We start from the raw sequence: 19,037 nt of genomic DNA, 5'->3' as shown, positions 1-19,037 counted from the left end.
TAATGATCAGGGCCGACTTAAATAATGAAATTGGAAAACCTTTGCTAGAAATTCTCTCCATATTAAACTTACTAGCAATTGCCATCAGTGTTCTTTCTCCACCCCCTTTCCCACAGAGACTTTGAACTAAATGTAAGTTATATGGAAGTTGAATTAATAATATAATAATCAGGGGCACCTGGGTGGCTCAGTCAGTTAAGCATCCAACTTCAGCTCAGGTCATGATCTCACAGCTCATAAGTTCGAGCCCCGCATCAGGCTCTGTGCTGACAGCTCAGAGCCTAGAGCCTGCTTCGAATTCTGTGTCTCCCTCTCTCTCTGGCCCTCCCTGGCTTGCACTCTCTTTCTCTCTCTCTCTCAAAAATAAATAAACATTATAAAAATACATATAATCATATGTTGATCTTGAAAGATAAAATGAGAATGCTAGCTTCTCACATTAACATCTCAATGATATTCAGTCAGTTCCATCCAGTGACCCTCCAGAAAGCTGTCACAATGTACAATGTTTCTTAAATCATTATAACCAGGGAAATCTAATAAGTAATCTGAATTTCCTCGTTAACATACAAAAACTTATTGCGAGCCTGTTCTCACAGCTCCACTGGGATCTGGTCCATTTTTTTCCACCAGCCTCACCTCATACTCTAGCACTGTTTTTCTTCTTTGCCTGACTCTAGCTAGCCTTCAAAATGCCCTTCCTCCAGGAAGCCCTTCATGATCTATTTGCTATTAGGCTCTCTGCATTACCATTGTGCCATTTGCATATTCCTGTGATAGTATCTGTCATGTTTATGATGATAATATGGCTAAATTGTTTGTCTACCCACCAAATTATGATTGAAAAATCCATTGCAAGTACTCACTTCCATGTCTGGTTCATACTAACGACTGAATAACTCTAAAATAAATGGATGGATCAATGACCAAATAAATGAATGAATCCTAACCCTCTTGCCTATAACATCCTTCCCCTCTTCTTTTATCCAGTTATCAAAAACCTTTCTTATCTCAGAGACAAGCAGGTATGAACATACTAAAAAAACAGAAATGTTAAAACAATGTAAATATAAATGGAGTTCTAAAATTAGGTGGCACAACTCTATAAATTGACTAAAAGATATTGAATTGCACAGGGGAATCTTATAATATGTAAATTATGCCCCATTACAGCTATTTTCTAATGAATAGAAAATAAAATATTTATATTATAGAATGGTCCAGAGTGACAACATTTCAGAAATAGAAAATGGTGGGGCATGACAAGTAACAGGAGTAGTTACGGAGTTTCCTCATTTGCTTTTTTTGTTTGTTGGTGAAATTGTTTTTCACCAGGACAAGATGTTGCAGGAACTTTGCATTAAAAATATTTAAATGAGCGTGTCAGAGGTCACAAGTCGAAACTGGCCTATTACCAAATTGGCAGAAGGGACCCACCCAGTTTCAAAGTTTGATATATACATGGTTTGGAAAACAACAACTTTTGTTTTATTTAAGTAATGAATTGAATTCAAATTTATTTAACTCTAAAAAATGTATTGACAATAAATTAAAAACAATACATTTTTGCAATGGAATCTTATTGACATAAGTTTTGTAGTTTGCTATTTCTAAGCAAAGCGTTATCTGTTTTCAATCATCCTCACTGCCTCCTAATTTCCATTAAAATTTTCTTTGGCGTGTGCCAGGTCTCGTCTGCTGAGTTGCGAATGAAAGGATTTCTTCATATAGTCTGAAACATCTCAATTACATAAAAGTAGCCCTGTTTTCCTTTTAAGTTCTTAACTGCCTTACATTGAGAAGGAGTCCATCTTAAATAGATCCTCTTTTATAAATAATAGTAAATGCTTTTATCTGCCCATCAAAATCATGTTGAAAATTCCTTTTCGACCTCATTTTTATGACATCCCCACCTCTTCCGATAGAATTTATTCTTAGAAAGGGAAGTCACACCACAACAATAACTTCAGACCTCTTTTCATTGCCCGAGGTACAAATTCAACATGCAAATAATTCTTTTCATTATCTGCCTGTTAAAACTTAGAACAAAAGTTAAAGACAATGAATTCCTGTTGGAAACATGAAAGTTAAATATACTCTTTGACAGACACTTAATAAAATCAGATATGAAGAACAGGAAGGCTAAGTTGTTATAAGCATCAGTTGGCATGTCTTACAGTTCTTGGTGGTCTAAGATCACCGCTTTAAATTTCAAAGGATTTGAATAAAGACAGCTTCACAGTTGCTCTGGAGTCTTCAGATCTGAAAGAATCCTTTTACAGATCTAAAATGGACTGATTTGATATTTATTACCAAGCCGTCACGGTCTTGCAAAAAATCAGTGATTTATATTTGTAACCATATTTCCAATGAGAATATCTTTTTTATTGGGGGAGGGGGAGGGTGTGGGACACATAGATCATTCACAGCTGTCCTTGTCAAACAGTTGCTTTTTATGTGTGATCATTGCTAGATTCAACACTATACTGGCATTTCCATACTTGTTCTTAGTAGGTTTTCTTGTTGTTATTGTTGTTCTGATTAGAAGCATGCACTGCATTCTTTCTAAATTATGTGTCACTTTGTTGTGATTGTTATTTCTGGCAATTTAACAGTCTGTTGAAAGCTTTGAAATGACTGTCCTCTGTCCTTTGGCATAAACCAATTACCAGGATTTAAACCTATCTGACAAAAAGTGTAGTGACAGATTTGAGAACAAACTGGTTTTAAATTGTCATTTTTGAATATTTAACCTTCCCTCTTTTCCATAACTAGATGTTTTCAAGTACAGTATGTGATCATGAAAACAGCATCAACTTTTATTTCCTTAATAAAAAGTGCATCTTCCAGACTTTCCTATATCCTGTAATGACGAGCAAGAGCTTCAATTCACTTAAATTAACTACTTCCACTTAATACAATAGTGATGTGTTCGAAAACTTCAGAACCAAGATTGATTTCTGAAAACAGAATTTCATTCTCGAAGAAACACGTGCAGCCGTTTTCCAAGTTTTCTTCAAGGGAAGAGAATAAAAGCAGAAATGCGTTTTCTCAACTTAAAACTCTGAGAGATATGCAAACCTGGTTTAGAATGTGGTGCTCCCAGGTTTCCCTGCAAAAGTTAGAGTGTTTTCTTAGCTGTAGCGGATTATTATTCATGATGCGTCTACAGAAGAATTCTTCTGGCTTTAGCTCACCAGGCAGGCTGTCAGGTGAAGCAGCTTGGAGGCAATTTGACACAGTAACAAAAGTAACCAGATTCCTTCCCAACCGCATACTGCACCAAAGCTGACATCACTTTCCCGAGCCATGAAAGTGTTGAAACACTAAAAGATATGTCTGGCTAATAGGATACGAAGTAAAATAATGAAAAGCACTTTTCTTTGGTTATTCTCAAACAGGTCATAAATATTTACATCCCATTATAAAACACCTTAATAGCTTGGTGAGATTGAATGCAATAGTGCTTAATGCAATATAACTCCAAACGCTTTATAACTCCAGTGGACTTTATAACTACACCTTATAGAGTTTACCATGCAGGAAAATCTGTGAGCTGACTGGTTAAAGTTCTTTGTTTAAAAAACACCCAAAAGAAACACTATGTTCACTATATGGACAGTATTTATTAAAATAACATCTACATTTTATGTACAGTTTCATCCAGGGGCTATGTGAGTCTTGGAGGCATCAGACAAGGCACTAGTTTTTGTTTTGTTTTTTTTTTCCTTGAGGGTTCCTGCATTACATATTACACATCTTATGAAAAGGAAAATGCATGTGCTTAAAGCAAAGCACCTTCTGTCTCATGAAACTTACATTTAAATAATGCCTTACGGTTCACCAAACATTCTCTTGTTATTGTCTTATTCAATCATCACAACAATCCTCTGAGGTGAGTAAAATGAGTAGAGGGGAAAGGGTGTGGGAGGGAAGAAATGGATATTTTTGAGCACCTACTATGTACTAAACAGCATAGGAATGTAAAACTACTCATTGGTTGCATTCTGAAAACCATGTGGGCTGCGTGATTTCATTTTGTGATTTGATTTGTGAGGCTCAGAAATATTAATATCTCAGCCAGTGTCATATAAGGAATAATTGGCAGAGCTGGGATTCACTCTTGAGTCTTACTCCAAAAAGAAAAGTGTTCTTTCCTCCATTCGATTAACTGTGACTCAAGTAATTGACACAAGTAATTCTGAGACTGAGGTTTTCCCAATATTTTGTTGTTAAAATGTCCCGTCTTTTATGAAGTGTGAAGCTTCTTGAGTATCCTTCAGTGGCTGCTCTTAGAAGTATCCTTTCTTGACAAAATGAAACATTGAAAAGCCCGAATTAGTCTCTCATATTTCTTTTTAATTCTATAAGTCAATGAAATACAGAACTTTGAGAATGAGGATATTCTGGTTTTCTTCATGCAATGACCTGGAGCAGGTCTGTCAGGTATGATCACAGGCTAGAGTCCTCTATAAATAGGATGGGGAAGAGGGAGTCAAATTCTCTGTCTTCATGAGTAACATATGAATGATTCACAGGTGGATAAGCAAAGGGAAACTCTCTTTATCTTTTGACCCATTTACTACTGGCCCAGTTACCTACTATCTGCATGTGAGAGAAGGATAAGAATACTGCATCAATGAGTTGTTAAAATTCCCTCCTTCACTTTTTGTTTCTTAGTCTGATGGAGCTCAAATTATGTTCCTTAGACCCCAAGAGTTTTGTTGAGGTACATTTGGAGCAATTAAGAGGTAATTGTAGCAGGGGCATCTGTAGTGGCTCAGTCAGTTAAATGTCCAACTTCAGCTCAGGTCATGATCTCACAGTTCATGAGTTTGAGCCCCGCATCGGGCTCTGTGCTGACAGCTCAGAGTCTGGAGCCTGCTTCCGATTTGTGTCTCCCTCTCTCTATGCCCCTCCCCTGCTCACACTTGGTCTCTCTCTCTCTCTCTCTCTCTCTCAAAAATAAATAAACATAAAAAAAATTAAAAGAGGTAACAGTAACAGATAAAATTAGAGTGCTCTTCAGCGGTTTCAGCAATATTTTTAGCTACTTTACATATGGAGGTTTCGTTTTATGATTTCTTTTAAGAAAGACTTTTGTACTATATATATAAGTGCATATATATATATATATATATATATAAACATATATATGAATACATATAGAAGATATTGAAAACAACCAACCTTAGCCTTATGCTTATCAGTCTGAGGTCCTCAGACACCGAAAGATCTGCAAACCTGTAATAAAGTTTGGGAAGTTTTTCTTAATAATACAAAAACACTAACAGTCAATTTTAGCATAATGAGTTAACTTAAAAAAAAAAGATACTTGTGAGTAAATGCTTGGTTAACTACTCTGCTTTAGAGAAAGAAAACATAGGATTTACATCTCAGGGAGTTCAGAACATCAATTACATAGGTCTTTGATGGCCAAAAAGAATAAAGGAATTAATTAACACTTTAAATAGAGAAGGTAGTTTGAAAGACCAAATGATATAAAACATGAACTCTATAATGAAAGACCATTATCAAGTCAGCAGATTTTCTCCATCAGGCTCTCTTCCTTCTCTGTCTGGTTTCCTTCTACTTTCTCTCTTGATCCTCACTAAATTCCAAAAGTCACTAAGAGCTTGCAGTGCATTAAATGTGAAAACTGGCATCCAAAGTCTTCTCAGTGGAAACATCCCAGAGATCACTTTTGGCAGGGCCAGGAATCCTGAATCTTCCTGAACACGTGTCCAAGGACTGCTAGAAATCCCTCCTTCTGGAGAAGTAATCAAGCATCTAACAGTACTATTTAGCTGTAAAATGGGATTAAAGGTTAACATGAATGGATTCATATTCACAGTGCCAACAGTAAGAATAAATACTTGACAGAAATTTAATATGAGTATCACAAGCCATAGGTGAAGAACACTGTTGGCATAATTACATTAGGATTTCACAGCATTCGCCATCAGATTTTCTCTTCCTCTGACCACGAAAGAAAAAGCCTTTTCCACCATAAGTCAGGTAAGTGCCATTGAAGGGCTTGCATTCTATATTTGACTTCTTGATGTGATAGTCATGATGTGAGAGGCTTAAAAAGCATTTTTAAAGTGTTTCCCTCTTAGAGAAGAAGGAAACTCACAGTTTTTGATTTCTTGCTATGGGTCAACCTGATTTAATTTCATGAACACCCAATGTGCCGGGGAGATTATTAAGGTTTTAATTTAAGGGATTTTTTTTTCTGTTTTTGTTATTTTCATGGTTGTGTTGGCACGGTTGGCCAGTCGTGCTGTTCTGAGGCAGCCCTTGACCTCCAAAGGAGAACTTTGGATTGCTGAAAGAATAACAGTACCTGCCATGGCCATTTTGTCTGTGAGGACCCTCACCTATTCAACTGGAATGGGACTTCTTCATATACCATCTCGTCAATCATAGTGTCCAACATAGTGTCCAAATCCCTCTTTCCTGACAGGTGGGTCAGGGCCAATCACTGAGGGGTAAATGGGTATAGATCAGGAATGAAAGGGTGAAAGGGTGAAAGAAATTAAGAACACATCCAGAACAAAGAAGTGAGTAGACCAGAAAGCTAGAAAAAGAAATACAAATGAGTCATCCAATCAAGTGGTACTTCCCAGTAGAAATCAGAAATGAAGACAGTGGGCTAGGATGATGACAACAGTGAAGCTGGCCCTTTTGACATCAGGGACACAGGGAAATGCAGAACAAAAGGAACACAATGAAAGCTTAAATAGACCCTCCACCCAGTCTCCAGTGCTCACATCCCTACCTTGGTCCTTATACCATTCTTTGCTCTTTCCCTTTTGAGGGTATGATTTTGAAAACTAAGATTGATTTGCCTGAATGTGGCTCTGGGTCACAAGCAGAAAATGCCAAACCATTGCACAACTTTTCTCTAAGGATCAGAGATAAGGGTCTCTGTTACATTAACTTCTTGTTAATGTTTTTCAGCAAAAAGTTCAATTTTTTTTTTTTTTAAGGTCATGAAATACTGAGAAACTCTTGCCCACTTTCTGTTGTTACTGTATGGTCTGATTTTATCATTCACATTTTACACTTCAAAATGTGGTCAGCACTGAATGAGACACATCAGGGAACTATGGGATGAGGGAGTTAGAAGGTCCTGGGCAAAACTTGTATAATGCAACCACCAGCCTCTTCCTTTCTTCCTTACAAGGTGTGCCTCTAGTAACCTCTGGAAAGGAATTCCAGAGCATTAACTGGCCTTACTAGTTCTCCAGCTTGGATAGCTGTATGTATTCCCAGTTTTTTCATCTTGTAAATTTCACAGCTTCACATAGCTATCAGTTGAATGTCCATGGCTTTTGTCTCTATTCTGCTGGCTTCATTGAAAACCAGTTCTACCAAGACTAAAGTTGATCTCTGGTCCAGGAAAAAATGATTCTGGGCTTCCCTTTAGATATGGTTGGTTTTCTTCTAAACTAGGTAAAAACACACCTTGCCATCACCTGGTTTTCTTTCTTTCCAAAGATCACCTGTCTAATCTACCTGATGGACTCCTCTTCCTCCATTTATTTGACTGTGACCCAAATTTATATGAAATAATAACCTTAGCCCCACCATATTTAAGACACAGTCATCCTCTCTCTGCTCTGGATTTTATTAAAGAACTTTCTATACCAAACATTTAGATGTACTGAAAAGTCTCTCCCTCTTGTTTTGCCTACAACAGGCATCCGTCTCTACAGTTAGCTTCTTTGTACTTCTTACTAAGAAGAATGTGGGAGAAACCATCAAAACACAGGTCCATAGATAGGACAGCTAGTTAAACCTCCATTATTACAAATGTCAGACATGAGTGTCAGAGAAATTGAGTGACTTGGCCAAGTGAACAACTACCAAGGAGAGAGATTTGGGTCTAGAACCCAGATTTCCTAACAAGAAATGCAGTCCTCTATCCATTATAGTCTTCTATCCACTACAGGACCCATCTTTACATTCACTTCACAGAATATTTTTGTAGAATGAAGTGCTTTCACAAAGACCAGTTCAACAGAGTAGAAAGATTGGAAGCCACAAAATAGAATTTGGGAAGATATTTAATCCTTTACAAAGACCAGATACCTCTGCTCCATCCACTGCAATAGCAATAACATAATCTTATGAACTCACTGAGAAACAAAGAGTCTTCTGTCTGCTTTTTAGCAAGAAGGAATCACATTGGGCCTGAAAGTGCTGGACTCTTTCTCCAGCCCCAGGTCAGATTTCCCTGGGGATCAGCTTAAGTCCAACACTAGTTCTTGGGGCAAAATTTCATAGTGCTACCTCTAGTTTAAAGGTGTTGCTCTCAACTCAAGAACTGAGATAAAAATATATATTTTTTTTTATAGCTTAGAATATACCTTCCCTACCCCAGGGGCACCAATATGATGGAAACCTGCAACCAAGAATAAGCTATACAATGATTATCTAAGGCATCTGGTTTTCCCAGCCCCAGGCATAGATTAAAATTTTATAGGTCACTAGTAGCAAGATGATGACTATAAATGTCTAACCTCAAGCTATAGGAACGTGAATCTTTCAGCATTTAATCTACTTCATTATTCTCCTTGGGATGATAAGACAACTTAGCTTGGAGGAATTTTTATTATTTCTCAGGAAATGTAGGCAACCCATGATCAATATCATGAGAACAAAAGCCACTGAGAAACAATAATTAACAAAAGAAGAGGAGAAGGCTTTGGGCTAGCACCAAGAATTTAACAAAAAAGGTAAGTCTTACTTATCCTAAAAAATAAGTAGACAGTTCTCCAGGTTTTGTATACTACTGAGCCACTTCTCCCTTCCCAATAGCTCCCCAATTTTCAGTGTGACACTCCTGCAAAAATCCTTATATAGTTGCCATGACTAATTCTAGAACTATTCTCAAATAATGCCAATTGGCTATTAAACCATGATTGTGGCCTAATACTTAACTGATTGACAGCCAAAGAAAGGTCATTGGTCACAAAAATACCCACTAAAATCCTGGAAAAATCACTTGATATGAACTGCGTCTTTTGGTGGCTTACGTTTACAGTTCTTTCTTTTTAAAAAAATTCAAAGCCATGAATACAGATAGATTTCAGTTGTCCTTGTGTTTCTTGCCTGAAAGAACACTTTAAGTGCTCTTGAAATGGTTAGATGAGTAGCAGAAACAACTGCGTCCTTTCAACCCTGATCACAACAGTTCTAAGATTTTGATGAGTAAAAAGAATTGGAAAGATTTTAAGTTAATAGTGGCCCTCCAATTTCTAAAGTTCTTCCAGAGTACAAACTATGTTGCTTGTACTCTTCTGGCATGGTTTTGCTCATTTGCAGGAAAACCATATTTTGCACCACATCCTCACATATTGATATGTTGAGGAAATAAACAGCAAACATCACTTCCCATCCATCTGCTAAGCTTGTTAGAAAGATGAACACCCAGCGTTCAGATGTTTTGCACTCAGGTTTGAAATTCCACACTAGGCATAATTTTCTTTTACTTTTCAAGACACATTTTAGTCCAAGAAGAGGGAATTTACTCCTTTGTTGAAAATAAATGACATCAGTAAAATAGAAAGGCCAGCCATATTGGACATTGTCAAGACATGTCTACAACTTGGTTTCTTTTGAGACTCTAGAAACATAAGCAATAATTCTGAGGAAAGAAAATTTTTATTTTCAATTTTCTTATAAGCAAGTCTAACCAGTACTGTTTATGTGGTGATTACATAAATCAAATACCAGAGGAAATACTGAAAATGGCACTTAATCTATTATTTCTAATAAACTGTTTTCAGAAGATCTTTATAGTCATGCATTCATACCCAGAGTTACACAAGTTCTTCTTGGGTTGCAAATATTTTAAAAGTGTGAAGCAAAACAATAAACTCGAAGGAATAGGCAAAACCTCACAGTCACAGTGCCCACCAGAAATGGAGCCAAACGCTCTCATATAAAGAGCAGGAGAACAGAAAGTACATGCATCCCAGGTTTGTCCCTTCCAATATTTTGCTTCCATTTCTATTTGGAATTCCAGCTCTTCAGGGAAAGTTTGCCCTTCTCTTCTGCGTCTGATTTACTCCTCACACCATAAAAGATGGAACTGGTGACCTTGAAATTATGTCAGTGAGAGAGAAAACAGCAACAAAGCAGATGCACAGCTGAGAATTTCTAAGTTATATCTAACACAAACCCTTGGGGTCCTGTGCGACATAATATTTTTATATCAGTGTTGGTTTTCTTTGTGTGATTATAAAATGAATATGTTATAGATCTTTTAATTTTTCATAATGACATGAAGAACTTCAGTTAAACGAGTACAAGCTCATCTGTAATTTTATAAAATTAAATATATCAAACTTCCTCATGGGGCAACAGTTCCTGGAAATTGATCTTGTAGAAGCCATAGTGAGGGCCTAATGAAGAAGCAAAGAACAAAAAAAATAATGAGTTTTGAACAAAAGGATTCAAAAAGGTGTCTATAGGCCAGTGCTTCTCAAACTGTAATGTACACTCCAATCACATGGGAATCTTGTTACAATACAGATTCTGATTCAGTAGATCTAGGATGGAGGCACAATCTTGCACTCAGCTCCTGCGTGATACTGATGTTACAACTCTATGAACCACGTCTTGAGTGACAAGGGTCTAGTAGCCCATCCCCCAGGAACCAGGAAATTCAGAATAGGAAACTAGACCTATTAGACCTCATAAATATTGCAAGGAAAGAAATGAAGTGTAAGAAAGATAAACAGATGAGTTTCATGCAAAAAGAGTAAACTATTATAAATCAACAGACATTTATTATGGACTTCTTTTGTGTCAGGCAATGTTTTATGAGCAACAAAGGACTAACATATAAGTAAAGAAATAATCCCTACTCTCAAACTACTTAAGTCCAGTATTCTAGCTTGTCAATTCTCATCTTTTTTCAAATACAGGACACCTCTTTAGGGAGAATCCCTTTTATCTCAGGTACCAGATTCGATGCCCTCCTGCCTATTCTGAGATCTTGTTTTTCCAATTGTCCCTCCCTTTCCTGTATTGTTCAAATGTCCTCCCAGCCTCCTCGTCTTCTGCCTATATATTCTCCTTAGAGTAATCTTACCTACCCTCTACTGCCATGGCTTCTAAGCCAGTGGCTCCTAGTTCTCCATCCAAGGCAGAGATTGCTTTCCCAAGATAAAGTCCTTTTTTCAACTTGCCTATTGTATATCTCCTCCTGGCATGTACAATTTAACTGAATTTATTATCATATCCACAGAAGGTTCTTCTATTTTTTTCTATTTCCCAGAATCTAGCCTTTCTTCTGTATCTCACAGCTACAGTTTAGTCTCATAACTGGCCCCTTTGCCACCTGTCTCTCTCCTCCACTGTGTCCATAATCCATATATGTGCCAGAATTCTCTTCCCATGAAATAAATCTGAATATGTCAGTACTTTTCTTATACATTTCAGCACTCTGAAAGCTAAATGTACAAACTGCTTAGCTCCGCATAGCAGATAAGGACCCTGACAAGCTTGGCCCCAGCCATCACTTTAATCTTCTTTCCCACCCTCCAAACCACATGCACACAGCATATGCTTAGACTCCACTATTCGGTTCACCAGTCACCAACAACATCACACCCTCTTAGAACTTTGCCTCTGCACATCTTGCTCCCTCTGCCTGAAATATCCTTCCTCTTTCTCTGCCTGGAAAATTTCAATCCATTCTTTAAGATCCAGCCAGTCTCCGTGAAGCCTTTTCTACTGAGTTATGTGTGTCTTCTTCTAAGAGCCTACAGAAGTTACTCCATACTTCATTTAAGGCACATACCAGATCAGAGAGTGCTGTCGGCCTCTGTTTTCTCCATTAACACAAGAACTGGTTGAGATCAGACAATGCCTTACTCTTCTTGTTACCAGTGCCAGGCACAGTGCCTGGATTAAAGCAAGTATTCAGTAAATATTTACTGAATGACTAAAGATGTAAAACAGAAACTAATAATGCAAAACTACAGATGACAAATGACTGGTGCATATTAAAAGGGTTATAAGCCTCCAAAGGAAGGAGTGTTTACTGTGTACAATTAATTGCTAAAATGTGTGAAGTATGTATGACCTTCAGAGTAGACATTCAAGGCCAGCCTTGTGCAGGAAAAGGAAATGGGAGTTGGGCCTTGAAGGATGTAATTAGTAGACAAGTGTAGGTATCATTACCTGTAAGGTAGTCAGAGGTTAGGGAGGAGAGGCAATTATATGCTATATGTAATAAGGTGACCATCCCGATTAGGTTGGACAGTATTTTTTTAAAGAGAAATAAGAGGTAAAATTGAGTAAGGGACAGAAGGAAGGAGGGGATAGGTACCAAACTTCAGAAGAAATTGGCTTCGCTGTGGTAGGAAATACGACAGCAGGTGGCATGCCACACCCTCCTGCGGCACCAAATCACATTTATTATCAGGAGTTGTTGCTAGTTTCTTAATACCATTCCTCAAGCGATACATGTTCACTTTTTCTGGTTCTGCCTTTATATCTGCAATCATAAATTCTCCCTGTAAGCAACCTCATAATAATTGAAACTCATTTAAAGTTTTCTTCACTTTCTTTTCTCAAAACGTATCACCCACACACATAATATCCCTTCCTTGGGGCTTCTCTCCTCCATTCTTTCGATGTTTTGATCCTGTTCCTAAAACACGGAAGCCTAATGAAAATTTGAGCAAAGCTGAGGAATCCTGGCTCACGTGCTGCATTTCCAGCCACTTAGTTGATTGTACTCGTAGCAAAGGCTACTACTGTGAACAGAGCCCCCGCAATACCCCACTTCCACCTCGGGGTCTGGAAAGCCATCTTGGTCCCAGAAGACTTCACACCAGTCACCCAGCTGGATTAGAGCTCTGAAGGCAGCTTCCAAACTGCTAATGATACCAGAGAAGAGGAAGAGAGTCAGCTATTATCAATGGTTTCTGCATTCCTGATCATTCATTTTTGGGGTTAGATGTCACAGGAAGCAAGCCCTGTAGAAACAGGGCGCATGAAAAGTCAACTTTGGTGCATAAATCATTATTACACTTGTGCAAAAGAGTGTCCAGATGCAATTAAAAGTGTACCCTCAGATTATCCTCTCTTTAAAAAAAAACAAAAACCAAAAAACCGTGATTGTGTATAGCCTGTAAAACTGCCATTTTAAAACAAGGCGGATTTTCTTTCTAAGTAAAAGGACTGAATTCACCTTTGGGATAGACTCTTCCTTTGATTTGGGGTAATTGTTTCAAGAGGCCACTTCACTGACAAGAATATAAAGGAAGTCCCCACCCATTATTGTCCTTGGGGAATATTGTGAAGTAAACTGAGTGCAGGTGTTTTCAGCTGAGAAATTAAGTGTTCTGTTTGGTAATATAAACCATGGGGTACAGGTTTATTGCCAGATTCTTCATACTGGTTTCTTTCAGGGAATGTTTCTTTTATTGTACTATTTGATGTAGACAACCTGCAGCTCATCCTTGTGGACATGTGAGTATGTGCATGTCTGTGTGAGTGTGTGTGTGTTCTTGACCACTTGAAGGAGACAAGTTGGAGAGAGTGAGAAAAAGGTCACACCAGCCTGATCTTGACCTCATGATGGATGAGAGACGATGAAAGGAACTGGACTGGGAAATCTCAAAGAAACATGGACTGGACGTTTGAGGTTCTTTGTGTAGAATTGTTTGAAACCTTCAGAAAGAACTAATGTAACAAATAGATTTTTAAATAATTTATAGTTGGTTTTCTGTTGGAATGCAATGACCTGGCCACACACACTTGACAGGCGGGGCTTGAGTTTCTTCCTAAGACAGCAGCTATTCTCTTTGTCAATCATCCTGGGAAAATACTGAGACCAGAAATAAGGCCTGAGGAGGTGAACCTTAGTCTGGAAAGAAGGAGGAACACTTTGGTCTCTTTGGGGTGGCTGCAGATGTGAACTCCAAGGCCTAGAAAGCATTCCAGGAGGTGTGAGGAGTGAGAGGCTGGGCAGGTGGGCAGTAAAGCAGTGGGAAAGGATTTTGAGGGTATTTGTGGTCTGTGGACTTTGAGGCCAACCCTGTGTAGTCATGGCTGTATGTTAGCATCTAGAATGTATTTCCCCCCAGCGTTGCTCCATGGCTTCACCAAAGCCTTGGGAAATTTCCCAACTTATTCTCAGCTATGCTTCTGGGAATTTGAAGAATGATCCCAGAACATGCTGAGGAAAGGGGTAAAGGGAGGGACAGAGCTCCTCTCCCCTGACCAGGGCCATGGTGCAAGCCAGCAATGTCACCAGGAAAGGCCAGTTACCTTGAACTAGAAGAGTACCTGCCTGTACACTATGGATTGACAGGGAAGTTAGGAAGAAAGTACTGGAAGATTGCTCATAAAAACCTAGAGAGCAACTAAGGAGCCTAAGTTCCTGCATGGGGGTGGCAGGGAGCTCAAAGTCATTATAATTTGCATATGAATAAACATGTGCTTTAGTTCTAGATACACAGGCCAGTGAGTGCTAGGCATAAAAGCAAATCAAAGAATTTTTGTTACTTTTGTCTGATTATAAAACTTATGCATGCTCATTGCAGAGAAATTAGAAAACAAAGTTTTCAAAAAGAAAATTAAAACAACCCACAGCTCTACCAAGAGATAACCATACTTACTGCTGCACAGTTTTATAATCTGCTTTCTTGATCAGTCATTTACCTCTGGGCTCAAAGAAATCCAAAACTATTTTCCACAAAAATTCTTTACCCCACCCATAGATATTCCTTTGATTCACCTCTAAGCCAAAGTGAGAGAGTCTTTTATTTCAGCCTCCATTCTAGTATGGTAATTTTCAAACAAGGATATCAACCAATCCTCCACCCCCACCCCAGCTCTACCTTACACCTAAACCAGTGACATAGAAAGACTGCATTCCAGGTGTTTGTAAGAGTGTGACCTTGAAGTCACTAGCCCCCACCCCCATATTTTTCAAAAACTCCACATAGAGAAAAATTCTTGACCAAGGATTCTCTGAGGCAACTGTAATCCAATAATTCCTCTTCATAGCCCCAAATCCACTCTAATGTGCCCACAGAACCACATGTCTAAACTATATGCTATTTTCTCATTTGACTTAGTGACATTGATATTTCCTTGGGTTATTACATAATTTATTAAGACATCATCTGTAATAGCTTCATGTTAGACATTTGAGAATATCTCACAATTTATTTCGATATTTAGCTTAACTCCATTTTTTATCATTACATCTAAAACGGCAAAGAGCATCTTTGTACACAAATCTTTTATGAAGATGATTAGAGAGTGGAACAGAGAAAAAGCAAGAGATGGGCTGGTATAGTAAAGGGCCCCTGTCATCCAAGGGCCATGGGATAGGGAAAGTCCTCAACAAGAGCCCGAGAGCTACACAAGGGAGAAGAAATACTAGCAAGAGGAACAAACTCCTCCCCCTTCTCAGTTTCATTTAAGGGCAACATTGCCTTCAGCTTGTGAGGTACTGAGATACCCACCAGCAGTGTCATCTAATTCTATAAATTCCCTATTATTCAGTATCACCAGGAAATGGTCTATCTATTTTGATTAAGAATATATTCTGGTTAGGGGCGCCTGGGTGGCGCAGTCGGTTAAGCGTCCGACTTCAGCCAGGTCACGATCTCGCGGTCCGTGAGTTCGACCCCCGCGTCAGGCTCTGGGCTGATGGCTCGGAGCCTGGAGCCTGTTTCCGATTCTGCGTCTCCCTCTCTCTCTGCCCCTCCCCCGTTCATGCTCTGTCTCTCTCTGTCCCAAAAATACATAAAAAACGTTGAAAAAAAAAATTTTTAAAAAAAAAGAATATATTCTGGTTAATAGAGTATTGTCACCAATGACTAACATTATAAGGGTTGGAATAAAGTAATGTTTACTAACACTAAAGCTAAGGTGAATAAAAATGACATTTTTGTCAATAATTCTAACAATTTGTCAGAATCTACCCATTCATTCGTTCATTTCCCAAATATTTATTGAAGATCTATAATTATGTAGGGCACTATATTAAGTGTTATTACATCAATGATCTACTGTCTATCCATATCAGTACATATTTTAATCTGTCTGCCTTTACATAAGATTTGAGGTGGCCATGTCATGTCAGAGGGTAAAAGTCATAATTTACAGAGAATCAAGCTATTAAAATTATTTAAAAATAAAAAAGACTGCTTTATAAAGCTGCCAAATATGTAATCTGAATGGATCTAATGTTATATTATTTTAAAAATTCGTCTTTCCTCAAAGCTCTTAAATAGTGTGAAAATAGAACCAACATCCAAGTAAAAATCTGTGGCAGATCTAATATTTTTAATGATACAGATAGTAAGTATGTAAGAAATACTGCATGTCTTTATTTTCTAGAAAACAATTTAGTTTCAAGTTTCCTTCCTGCCTGTGTGATGGGAAACACAACTTCAGTCATTCTAAGGGAGCCCAGTGTTGGGCTACGTTTCAAGGTCTTTCAGAGTTCCAAGGCATTCTAAACTCCCATGGGGAGCACAGGCCATCAGTGCCGAGTTGTTGGGACACCCTCTGTCCCAGCCTGCACAGTCTCTCTAGATCCACTGCTCCATGCTTCTGAGTGCACTTGGGCCTGGAAACATGAGCAAGGCCAGCACTCCAGGCCCAAAATCTGTCCCTCGGGTAGCCTCTAAGACTGTGTTTTCACCTCAAAATACAGACCGGCAGCAAGATATGTGGCCCTTTGTCTGTCCCAGACCCCAGAAATCTGCTCTCCTTCTGGAACCCCAGAGGGGATCCCTTTGGACTCTCAGATCTCTATGTGTTTCCCCAGAAGCAGTCAGTCCTTTTCAATGGATTTCACTGGACACTTGCATGGTTTCAAAGCTATGTGTGTATCATCTCATTGAATTTCATTCATTCTTCGTCACAACTCTGCAAATTAGGCTTTATCCCTAACCTATAGGGAAAGAAACAGAGAGTTCAGGTAATTTGGCAGAAATCACACAGCCAGTGAGCCAGCACTGCAATAGTCATCCCTTATCACTCTCAATCTTATGTTTCTGTACCTTCTAGTAACTCTTCTCATTCTTTTAAAAAGACAGAAAACTTGAGACATCAAGATTTTATGTGGTTTATTCTGGGGTATACCATCCCATGTTCCTCTAGTTTCTTGTTTGTTTGTTTTTGTTTTTAATCATAGAATTTAGGCTCATAAGCACATAAACTAAGTGAGACATCATTACAGTAGTAGTAAGAATTTAAATTCAGCCAGACTTATCCAGACAATAGGATACTTATCAAAAGGACAAAAATGCATGACTTTTAAAAAAGAAATTAGTGCCATTTAGCAAATATCTACCTAGCAGTTTCCATGGGCAAAATTCTGTGTTCGGTGCTCTGAGAGATAACGAAAGAGATACTACCCCTGTCTTCCCCGGGCTTGCCGGCAATGGAAGGCACATAGGTACACAAATAGATCAAAGAAGTGAATGAAACTAGGCAGGAGGGACGCTGAGAGAGGCACAGTGTGGGCTGAGCGTGGACACAGCCAGACTCAAGTTTCCAAACCAGAGTGTAGGAGCGTTGTGGGTATCAAGGCAAACAGTGTGGGTGACCCCGCCTTTGTCCGCCTCCCAGGGGAGGAGAATGCTAGAAGCTCAGCTGTTGCAGAATGTAAACCATACGATTGCCCAGAGTTACTGACTCGCCTAAAGCCATAAAAAAAATTTTTTTTATGAGTTATTTTTCACTTCTTTTTCTGCCAGGATCAAGTATCAGCATTGTTATATTCAGAAACATACCACTTTTAACACACTCAAGAAGAGCTGGCCCAACCTGGGTAGGCATAAAACAGTTGTCAGAGGCAGGAAGTCTCCCAGACTCCAGCCCCAAGCTACAGCAGAGTAAATTTGAGACATTCAACAGATTTCTAATGCACTGAGATGCCTGAACTAGCCTTCATATTTACTAGTAAAGAGACAAAGAATGTTGTTTTGACAGAGCCAAAAAGAGATTTCGGGCAGATTTGGAATACTCAGATGAGTTTCTAAACTCATCTAAAAATCTAAAAATTTTTAAAGTCACTGCTCAGAATCCTAAAAGTATTGCGAAGATTTCTTCTCCATCACTGCTTTCTCTGAGCTCCTTTAGGTTGTCCCCAACAATACCAGGGGCTTCGAACTATCAGAACAAATCGTTAGACTCCATCTGTACCCCCCTCCGCCCCCCACCATTTGTTGAATTCTTTACCAAAGAGAAAAATGTCAAGAGACTCCAGTTGCTTGGGTTTTAGGTTTTGACTGACTCCTACCCCATCAGGGGCCAGGATCTCCATTTTCTTTGTCTTTGACTTTTCAGGAGACCCAGAGAATGAAATCCAATACTTTTGTCTGCATTTGCTGCTAAAAGCCTTTTTTCCCTGGCCATGCCACAGCTCCCTTGAGGCTCATTAAGCACATTTACATTTGGCTCTTAAAATCCTAAATACCCCATTTCACGCCTAGCAATGGTGTATTGATGAAAGAAGCACTCAGTGATGGCCAGCAGGATGAGAGTGAGGACACTTTTGACTCTGGATATCTCCCACAAAGGATTTGTACATGCTGTTAAGGACTTAAACAGAATCATGTGAGCAAGAGACAATTGTTGGAAAGACACATGCACACAAACTCCAATGTTATATACTGTCAGATATACCGGTTCGTGTGCAGAGAAAATGGCAAGCGTCTAAAATTTAGTGGAAAGGCACAGAGGTGTTTGAGAAAGAAAGAGGAGAAAGTGAAAAGGAAGAACAGAAGAGAGGGGAAGCAGAGAAAACAGGAAGGAGTATGCGTAGGAAGGAGAATGTGCATTGGATTTTAGTGTAAATCTTCCCATCAGAGTTTTAAGGATAAAAATGAGGAAATAAGGTAGGGCAACTAGTAAAGACATATGAATCGTGTTTCTGCTAGATGACAGTGAGTGTGTGTGCCTGCCACATGGAAGGTTAATGAGGGACCAACGGGTCCAAATCACCATGAGATTCAGATGGAGACAATTGGTTAGGTCTTGTC

The 19,037-nt window shown here is 38.8% G+C and overlaps 1 long non-coding RNA gene across 2 annotated transcripts in view; it reads right to left on the bottom strand.

Annotated features, from left to right (window-relative positions):
* Nucleotides 1–3,714: 3,714 nt before the first annotated feature.
* LOC131503724 (uncharacterized) overlaps nucleotides 3,715–19,037 on the bottom strand; it is an 88,056-nt gene continuing 72,733 nt past the window's right edge. Inside the window, exons 2-3 of one of the 2 annotated variants that reach the window (XR_009257544.1) lie at nucleotides 5,191–5,244; nucleotides 3,715–4,307 (exon numbers count right to left, since the gene is read on the bottom strand). This is a non-coding gene — a long non-coding RNA (uncharacterized LOC131503724). The remainder of the gene's footprint in view (nucleotides 4,308–5,190; nucleotides 5,245–19,037) is intronic. The other variant, XR_009257545.1, reaches the window with a different exon arrangement.

The sequence above is a fragment of the Neofelis nebulosa genome, chromosome 2 (assembly GCF_028018385.1).
Source record: "Neofelis nebulosa isolate mNeoNeb1 chromosome 2, mNeoNeb1.pri, whole genome shotgun sequence".
Lineage (NCBI taxonomy): Eukaryota > Metazoa > Chordata > Mammalia > Carnivora > Felidae > Neofelis > Neofelis nebulosa.
The sequence above is the reverse complement of the archived record's forward strand: the minus strand, read 5'-3'. Positions and strand labels throughout refer to the sequence as shown.